This window comes from Acyrthosiphon pisum, chromosome A2 (assembly GCF_005508785.2).
Source record: "Acyrthosiphon pisum isolate AL4f chromosome A2, pea_aphid_22Mar2018_4r6ur, whole genome shotgun sequence".
NCBI classification, from domain to species: domain Eukaryota; kingdom Metazoa; phylum Arthropoda; class Insecta; order Hemiptera; family Aphididae; genus Acyrthosiphon; species Acyrthosiphon pisum.
The window spans coordinates 4525987-4536032 of NC_042495.1; positions in this window are offsets into that span (position 1 = coordinate 4525987).

Sequence of the window (10046 nt, forward strand, 5' to 3'; positions counted from 1 at the left end):
TACTATTGGCTGCTAATATTTCAATAATAAAAATGAAAATTAATAAAAGTGATTGATGAGTGAATAGTAATAGACCTACAATTTTCGATATACGATATACCCCTGTATAACATCTTTCCACTCAATAACTTTAATCACGTACTAACGACTAATTAAAAACTCGTTTGAAATTCTATTTAAATAGGTATATAAAAACTTTCAGAAATAAACTTTGGTGAGTTTTCAATTTATTTATCAAATCAAAGCATTATACAAATGTAAATTATAATTTATAATATCAACAAAAAAACTTGCATAGCAATTGAGATAAATAATGTTATTTTAGTCATGTTAAATAAATTATTGACTAACTTGAATAAGTATTATCATAATATAATACATATAATGAATGTATACATACATACATACATAGTATAGTGTATACATTTTAATGTTAGTAGAAAATATATGTTGTCAATCAAAAAAGTTAAAAGGTCAAAAGCTATAACGATAATAATTTCTATTTTAAAAATATAATTGTTTAAGTACTTACATCAAAAAAAATTCTTAATAATAACTTTAATCATGTGAAATAATATTTCCATACATTTTATTACTTTTCGATATAATAAGTGCCTGTTTAAAGAATCACTCTGTATCAAGTATATAGGTGACTATAATAATAATATATTCATATTGCACACAACAAATATACAATTTATTGTGGTCTCAACTCAAGCACTCAACCCTAAGTGTTTATGAGAATAGACATATTATATCATATTTCGCATGATTGCTTATTTGAATTAAAACGATAGTTGTCGTTTATCAATGTATTATGATGATACTAATAATTTATCACCTCATGGCTCGTGTAAACCATGGTTGAAAAACGTTTATATATATACGTAATCGTAGAGCATATACGTGAACGTTTGTCAAAATCGATATCCGGCGATACGCAACACATCAATCCTTAGGGTCGACTATTATACTGAGATTTCACATAATCATTTGTTGATGACTACTAATGGAATTGTCCGTTAAGGATGATCAATATCTTGTAGGTATGACACATTTCTAGTATATTCGATAGATTTCATTTTTCCACATCCCATGACGTAAACTGAAAACGCACATCGAATTCTTCTAAATTCAATTTACGTTGTATTGGCGAATAAAAAATAAAATATAAATAAACACACCATTAAGGCTGTCTCGCACTTTCTATTTTCTAATAGGTAGTTGTTTTGATTGTTATCCGCTTTGGCGCTTTCCCATCTATTTCACGAGACATATTATAGAATTAAGTGTATAGGTTGTAGGATGTAGGTACATATATGGACATATGTAGGTATCAGGTATGGTATATTATAGTACTACACTTATACAGATAGTTCAACGAATATTTTATAAATTGAAGTTATTATAAGTACCCAGGGGCGCCATTTGGGGGGGGGGGGGGCAGGGTGTGCACTCGCACACCCTGTAATTTTGCTGTCCACAATTGGCCTAGGCCTAATTAATACTATGGCCAGATGGCCTTCAGTTTGCCAATCTTTAATTGTGCATGCACCGCAGCTATTCACTGATAATCATAAATAATATTATAATATTGTGTTCTTTAATTTGATAATTTATTGATAAATTGATATCGGTATCACTTTATCCACTGGCACACACAAATATGTGTAAATGGTAAGTGGCTACTGTCGTTACTGATAGACAAAAGACATAATAATAATAATAATATGCATCTATTCTATCTAAAAATATCTTTACTATACACTATATACAGTATATACACAGAATGTATGAACGGTAAAATGTAATGTGCTAACTATAAAAATATGTTTTTATTAAGTATGTTTTTGATACTGTAATGAATCTGTAATGAAAAACTGAAAACACTAGAAACGTTTTTTAACGATTGGCCTGGAGGTGGGAAAAAATTGGCCTCTTTAATTGTTTGCACACCTTAAAAAAAAACTGAAATGGCGCCCCTGAAGTACCTACTAAAACAACTAATAATACTATTAACTAATTAGGTAAACTATACTAGCTGTTGAATGGTATATTAATTTTAAAAATTGTCGTAATGGAGTTATTATTATTATATTTAGCGTTTCTTAATAAAAAAGAATCTACTGAAGTACCATAACAATGTTTTCAAATAGGTAGGTACGCAATAAACTACTTTGGATAGACCATTCAAGCGTAAAGTTGGTTCTTCTAGAAAATTTCCGGAATTTTATATACGATGTTTTATTATTCAGATTTAATATTTTAAATTTAAATTTAAATTTAAATTAAATCACCATATTGTACTAACGAGTCGATCAATAATGAAAATTACAATTCTTCAACTGCAAATTTTAATAATTATGATTTAAAAGCAGAAAAAACATAAAAATTATTAATAAAACATTGAATTAACAAATTCATTTAAATAAAAGGAGCAGTACTGATAAATAGCAAGTAGCAACATAGACAGGAATCTAAGAGAATTGGGTACTAAATTAAAAATGAATAGGTAAACTAATATTTTGAAGATCCAAGAATACTGCAGGAACTGCAGGATATATTGGACATTTATCTTAATTATAGGGTTTATTTATTTTGTTCATTGAAAAAAAATTCTGAGTTAATATTTGTTACTATCAGACTTTGGTGCAATCATTAGACATTTTATATTCTAAATGACCCTAAGGATATATAGATTTTACAATAATGTGTGTTTTTTTATTTATTTGTGTAACAAAAAACGCTTTTTCTTATAAAAACCATGCTCCAAACCTAAACTTTGGGGAAGAATCCGGTAGCAAATTGGATCTAGTTGGTACTTTCGGAGTGTCAAAATTCCCAGTACTTTATAAAATAATAGGGAATTACAAAAAAATATACGAACATTTGTTAGAATTTGTTTAATATTATTAAAATAACTGTTTGGTAACCTTTTACTTGGCTACCACAAAATTTGACTATCTTCACTCAGAATCGTTTTTCATCTTATACAATGATTTATCATTGAATTCAAGTTTAACACATCCATAGGTACAGTGACCTATATTCAATGTTGAGGTACACTCGACACCCACTGTATAGCAGAGCGGGTACCTACTTAATGGCTTTTATGTTATTAAGTAGAGTGAAGTATGGAGGATCAAACAAATTCTTTGTTATTATTAAATTATCACGATTAATGTTGAGTTTTTTCTGTGAGCAGAATCCATCTAAATCCATACACGTATATCCCAAGAGAGTAAACAGATTTGTTGGGATTTTGATTCATCGGAGCATTAATAAATATATTTTATTAGTTAAAATGGATTGAAATGTATAGGTCATAATATTTCGGTTGAATAAAACGAATATGTAATTTTTGCCACCACCAAAATAGCCACGCCAATTCCGATCAATATTTAATTATTTTAGATATAAAACTGACTTCAACATTTCCATATTTTCTGTACATAGATTGGGAGTATTATTCTATCAGTGAATTTTTAATATTTTAATTAGTAAAGATAATGTAATTTTGAAAAAATAAAAATATTTATTTTGTTTTTTAGGCATGATAATATTATTAAACATTAAATAGATAAAATTAATAAAAATTCTTTATTGATAAGGTTTTATAAAAATCAGAACGAATAACAAAAAATGTATTACCTACTCTCGTCTCTTAACTCTTAAGGGTGGAAGAAAATAATCAACCTATTAGGTTAATCATAAAACCAAATGTATTCTCGATTAGTTTGGAATTGAAAATGAAAGATGCCCGAAGTTAACGATTAATATAATTATAAAATTAACTATTAAGTACCCAGGTATGGTTACTTACGTTTAATCTCGTGTTTAACGGCTATGCCTTTTTACTTTCCAATAAAAACTCTAATTTGTTTTACAGCGAACTTTAGTTGAATTCACATTTATAAACCCTTTGTTGTGCATTTGTAAAAGTAAATTCATGACCAATACAGTAATTTAAAATAAAGATCGTTGGGCAGAAAAGCCAAAGCACTCTCCAATCCCATCATTCATTGGGTATATATGTAATGTTTTCTTCTCTCTCTCGAACGGTTTAATTGACCTTGTAGCTCGTAAACTGTTTATTTTGCTTATACACACTCTTGTGAAAAACAAAGTAAAAAACATACAAATATAATTAAAATTAATATATCTGGTCTAATTTTTCCTAAACCATTTAAATAAATAATTACCATCCGTAATAAACTGTTACTTATAAATCATTTATTTGGATTGTTTGAACAATTAGAAATTGTTTACTACCAATAATGATTTAAATACTCCTATATAGATATAAATATAGGTACATCATCATAAGTTATTTCGTGCTTTATCTCTATTCTCTCTAATCCTCAATATAATTATTACGCTTCGACTAATCCATTATATTATTGTTCTGAAATGTCCCAGAAATAATTAATACATGGTAGGTCATTAATATTTAGTCGAGATGTGTTCTTGTGTTCAGTACCTATTCAGTATTATAGTGCTTCGTGAAAATTTACCGATTTCAGTAACTTCTACGCTATAATTTTGTGTTTAATATTATTTATAGATATATTAACACCAATTGGCTATTTACATCTACCTATAAAATATTAAATATTAAACAATAAACGTAAAGATAGTTAATATTATATAGTACCTACAAGATATCAAAACAAAATATTTAAGACTAAATATCAACATTAGGGGAGAATTTGGAAATACCCATCACCTAAGCAAGAATCCTAATGTCTCAGATCTTAATATTCTTTTTTATTTTTTAATGCAAACGACACATAGTAAATATATGTTTATTTAAATTAAAAGAAGAATATTTCCTATATTTGTTGTTCTTTTTATTTCTATAAGTTGTTCATATGGTATATTTAATATTTATGTAGTATATCTTTACCTGTGATTATATATGCATTTTATGATGTTTTGTCTTTTCAAACCAAGTTTAAAAAGTTAAATTAGTTTTTCATCTTTATTTTTTTATTTTATATCAAGAATAATATAGATCTTATTGTGGACCATGGTCTACAATGAGACACTTTCTACTTTTTTAAAAACGAATTTTTTCGAGCCGATAAAATAGTTTTTAATAATACGCTATAATAAGCCCTACTACTTCCTGATTCGTTTAGTACAGTATTAGAAATGTTCTACAACTCTCCTATCTTTAATGATATAATAATACGATTTTTGTCTCAACGTGGATCACTCTCCCCTAACGAGGTCACTGGTATTACCCACCGACCGGTATTCCCCCATTATCCCCTAATATAATTCAAAGATCGTATATTAGCTCAAACCAAACTAACTGCAATGGATCATTCATAAGAAAAACTGAACGGGGAAGTCGGAATATGAAATGTCTCGCGGGACCTTGTATGGGCAATTGAAACTCGTACGCTTATATCTATACGCTTGAGGAACAAGATGAATCAATCTTTCAAGAATAGTGATTTAGCAAAACGTTTTGACCTTAACTGCCTGTTTTTGAAAGAACTGAGATTTAAAACTTAGATGAAAGATTTAGAATAATTGTGAGGGTGGTCAATTTTTATTTAGAAACTTTAAACATACATAGCTAAGAAATATTTTATGAACCTGTTCAATAAATCGTAAATCAATGTGATAGTATAGTGTTTCAAATTATTAATCCGTTATCAAGAAATAGACGAGAATCGATCAGACAAGAGCAGAATAAAGGATGACTAAAGATTCTGCTGAGTTAAAATTATTATACTGTGTCGTCGTAAGAACCCAAGAAGTCGTAAGTAATATAATCAACATGAGTTCTGAAGGATCGAGATATACGAACATACGAATATTATGAATCTTAAATCCACGATCAGAAAACCTAGATTTAAAAGTAAGTCATTAAGGTATAATAATCTGATTGTAATTAATGAGATCCGGTGATCTAGAAAAGGATATAATTGTTTACTTTTTTTTATATGTATATATATTATAAGATAAGATAAATATTATAAAAATATTACCTATATTTATAAATTGAATACAATATTATTAAATTATGGAGACTGCCGTTTTTAAAAATATTCAAAATAATTTTTTACCATTTCGATCGTACAAATGTTTTCGAACTCAATGATTATTAAACTCTGGAATAATAGTATCTACAAATTTGAAATAAATGATTAATCATCGCATTAAAAAACCATTTTGATCTATAGGTACCTATAGTAGGTATTTAAACATTTTAATGTTATAATTATATATTAAGTACCTATAGCAGTATAGGTAATCTAAAATGAGGAATTATAATAGGGTACATAATATAATATATTTCATGATATTAACGTTACGTGCTTACATAGTTACATAGTACGGTAACAGTAACATTTATTTTATACTGGTCAAGGTAGTATTTAATATTGTACTTATAGTGTCTGTCTTTCAACATTTAATTTACTCAAAATATTCATAACACAAAATTGTTATAACAAAATTTCAATTTGTCTCTCTCCAACGCCATAAATTAATAAATTATAATTATATATTATATATAGTATAGTTGGTGATTGGTGTGTTTATGAAAAAAAAATCCATCCAAAATGTACTTAACCAACACAAAAGAAGTTTAAAAAGTTATAAAACCAAACAAAAAACTCCATAAAAATGTCTTTGTATAGAAAACTTGCCCACGAGCTATTTACACAATATTACGTTTAGTATTGTCAAGTGCTCAATATAATAAACCGATTCATTATCCAATTTAAATATTAAATCATTAGAAAATAGATATATTTAAGTACGATGGCGTACCTATGCATATTGTATATATTTGTATATACTATTTTAAATTTATATATGCAACGATATACAAATTGCATTTTATTACGTCGGTCGAAATATGATTACTAGGCGCGCGCACGGGGTGACCATGGTAGACACTTGATTACTCTGCGAACTTCCCTCGCCACAATATTCAATATTATCATGATGGTCGATCATTTTATTTTTATTTACAAAATACTTTTTTACAACTGTAAATGTAGTTAAACGAATCCAAATTAGTTTTATAACTAAGGCGTGAATATGAATATAATAATATATATATATGCACTTATGTGTGTTTGTTAATATGTTATGTCGTATGACTATCCTGCAGACAGAAATGTCTGTGCTCACTTATTATAGTAGGTAGTAGGTAGGTACCTACCTACATTTTATTTCAAATATTGCTAGCAAAATTAATTAAATTAATATTATAATAAAGTTATATATTATTAATAACACGTGGCGAATTGCAGTATTCCACTCAATAATTGTATTGTATCACTCAATTGTATAGCTAAAACATTTTTATTTTTCAACAGATAGCAAATTTCGAAAAGTATTGAAACTTCACAGTTTGTTATTAAATTAAATCTAAGTTGTTAAATTAAAATAGCAAGTAGAAAATAGGTATATAGAAATATGAATTAAAGGGATTGTGCATGCCATTGTGAGTAAGAGGGCCTTAGAATAAATTTAATAATATACATATAGGTATAACATTATGTGTTTCGATTGCAAGGAGAACAATTTTATAGATTAGGTTAGATGTATTTTATTATTAAGGTGTTTATACGAGTTATACCCATACATTTATTTTTTATTTACATAGTGCTAATACAACCGGTATCTACAAAATAAATACAAATATAAATACATTAAAAGTACACGTAATTAGACAAAAAAAGTAACAATGGTGATGTTTCCATGCCTATATTATTGTATAATATTATACTAAGTAACATTACCTGTCTTAAATAAATTACACAAATATTCTACCGTTTTTGAAATTCTACAATGTGGTTATGTCTAATTATGAGGAAAGGCGATTCACAGGTAGTGAGGGTGGCTATGGAAATTCATATTGAAGGAAAAAGAGGAAGACTGAAAAAAGGTAGTAAAATTTAATAGAAAATTACATAAAAATAGCTGGTGTGAATAAAGGAGATGTGGGGGGAGGACAGAGCACTATGGAGGTGTAGGACAATGGTGACCGACCCCAAATGGCATATAGTTGGCAGAGAAGGAGAAGAAGGAGACAGTGGAGGTATTTTCCATCATGTCACCCTCCAAAAGATGGGGCCCATGATTGTGGCCCGATGGTAGACATTGAAATGGCCTTAAATTGCTGTCGAAAATGTTGGCACCAACAATAAAAAAAACCAGGGATGGAAAACATTTTTAATTTTTTCGTTTTCGTTTTTGTTTAACGTTTTTAAAAACGTTATTTTTCTATATTGTTTTAGATTAACGTTTTTAAAAACATTATTTTTCCATATTGTTTTTGACTAACGTTTTTATAAACATTATTTTCCTATTGTTTCCAAATAACATTTTTGATAATATATATTTTTTTAATATTATATTCTTATAACTTGTAACTTATAACTTTTAACTTTTAAGTTATAATAGTAACGCACAATATAGAAATGCACTTAAATGTTGAAAATTAAAATTAATTATTATATAAATATAAGCAAAAAAAAACAATATTATCAAAAACGTTATTCAAAAACAATAGGAAAATAACGTTTTTAAAAACATTAATCAAAAACAATATATATTATAAATATTGTATATAATAAATATTAGGTAGGTATATACAGAATATATAATAACCGCTTATAACGTATAACTTTTAACTTTTAAGTTATAATAGTAACGCGCAATACAGAAATGCACTTAAAAGTTAAAAATTAAAATTAATTATTCTTAATATTTAAATTTTAAATCAAAATTATAATTTATATAAAAATTAGAAAATTCAAAATTTCTGATTTAAAATTAAAATGTTTTTAAAGTTAAAGATTAAAAAGTAAAGACAAGTGAATTTTTTTCAAATTTTCAAAATTTTTTTTTTTTATGTATAATACTATAATTTATTTTCGTTTTTGTTTTTGATTTCGTTATTAAATTTTTTCGGTTTTGGGATTTTTTTTTTATCGTTTTTCAGTTGTTTTTTGTTTTTGTTTTATTAATTGTTTTCGTTTTTTGTTTTTTTCCGTTAAATAACGTTTTTTAAAAACGTTTTCCATCCCTGAAAAAAACTGAAATGATGCCCTTGATTCTCACTAATATATTTTATAACCAAGTAAATTAAAATAGGCAACAAATCAAAAATATTAAATGTTATATAATAATCAAAAAATGTAGGTATTGTCCTGTTTATTTATTTTGTCTTAAATCCGCCTCTTAAGTGATTATTAAATAAATACCTAACTAAATTCAAAAACGAATAACCGTAGATACCTACTAGAAATGTTCACTCAAAGTTTATACTAGCATTTTCTATACCTATAATCTTGGTTCATATAATTGTTAATTAATAATTAATAAAATAACCATTATTTTGGAATTTGTATTAAAAATCCATATTATATAGGTACCTACCTACCTATAATCATTGATATTTATGATCAATTTGTACTGTGGTTCACATATTTTTACTATAGTACCTATATAATATTAGCTGATCCGTGCACTTCATGTATAATTTTCAAAATATTTTGACTATTTTTAAGCTATTTACATAAATTTTACATTTTTACAATTTTTGTCTCACTATCCTATTAGTTATAAAGTATTCTTGTGACATATTTTCTTTCATATAGACAAGGAATGTAAAAAAATGTATGAATTATACGTACATTGTTAGTTAAAAACTTAATCTTGCTGCATTCATTTTAATTAATTGTTATGTCATTTTAAATTATCAAATACATTATTTTTTAATAGATAAAATGTTATCGTTGGTTTTATAGTTTTAGGTAATTCATAAAATAAAACATTTCGAGCTTGAAAAGTTGTAGCTATTCTATGAACATTTAAACTTTTTTTACAAAAAAGTAAAAACTTGGTTGACACTACAGTATTGCACTTGGTCCCACCACTACATCTCATAATCTATAAAAGCAACGTTCTTAGTTCTGGCCCTTGAATCAAGTGTAAAAAAAATCACTCTGTAAAAAAAAATATATATTTTTTATTTTTAATTTTAAAAAGTTTATTTTGCGATATTGTATATT